The sequence below is a fragment of the Ipomoea triloba genome, chromosome 9 (assembly GCF_003576645.1).
Source record: "Ipomoea triloba cultivar NCNSP0323 chromosome 9, ASM357664v1".
NCBI classification, from domain to species: Eukaryota; Viridiplantae; Streptophyta; class Magnoliopsida; order Solanales; family Convolvulaceae; genus Ipomoea; species Ipomoea triloba.
The window spans coordinates 29,915,824-29,917,155 of record NC_044924.1 but is presented as its reverse complement, the minus strand read 5'-3'; positions in this window follow the sequence as shown (position 1 = coordinate 29,917,155).

The window sequence follows — 1,332 nt, the reverse complement described above, 5'->3', positions numbered from 1 at the left end:
ACAATATATATATATATATATATATATATATATATATATATATATATATATATATATATATATATATATATATATATATATATATATATATATATATATATATATATATATATATATATGGGTTTAGATGCGGCGCTGCTTTCCCATGAGGTAGTGCAGACATATCCGAACCCTGACGGATGGAAATCATTGAATAGGAGAAAAAACGCAACCATGCATGTTTTGGTGGTGCACTAACTGCCGATGAGTGGTGCACTTATGAGTGCTTTTATTTAACGCTATTTAAGTGATTTTGTTGACTGATGGCAAAAAATGGTAATGCTACAATAATACTAGGACAAAACAATGATGTTTTGAAAAAAAAAAAAGAAAAAAAAAAAGTAGACTGACACCTATAAATCTATGATCATAAATAGAATTAACTAATAAAATAATCTAAAAACATAATAAGTGTGAATGAAGGTTATACCCTTCATTATGTCCGTTTTTTCCATTAAGTTTTTTGTACATTATGCTATAAAAGTTATACTTTACAATATATTAGACAAACATACCCCTATCGTTATAACTTCCGTTATCTTTTCCACAATTGTTACCATGCACATGCATCCACTATATATTTTATTATTTTCTTCAATAATAATAATATATACACATTATATATTGGAATATTGGAGTTATATGATAGTTGTTTCTTAAAATATAAATATAAAATTTATAAAAATATTTTGCATTATTATTATTATTATTTACAATAATTTAAATATCTAAAATCTAAATAAATTTAAAATTTTAATATAAAATATTAATATTGGGCACCTATTTTTCGCGCATCGCACATAAGAAAAACTAGTTATCATATATATACCTTACAAGATGGAATATAAATAGATTGGCCCTGTTTGGTAAATGGTTGTTAGTTGATTGGGTTAGAAGGTATGATTAGTTGATAACATTAGCTGATTGTAAAATGTTGTTTGATAGATTAGCGGTTAACTGATAGCCGTTTGGTATAATTTCTTTTCTCAAAAAGCTAATTGAAAAGGTTGCTTTGAGTAGCCTTTTGAATTTTAGTATTTTGGAGTTACAAAAATGTTATTAACCAAACAACTAATAGTGGTCAAATAAGCCAAAATTGGCTGATAGGCTGATTATTTACCAAACAGGGCCACTGTCTTTTTGCGTGACCGTTGTCTATCGATTATTGATTGAACGTGAAAATTGAGAATTGTGAAGGTTGCAAAGAGAGGGAATACGAGATTAGAATTTTAGACTAAAAATAATGGTTATGAATTACCAAACATGGATCCACTATTTAAATGATGACCTAAA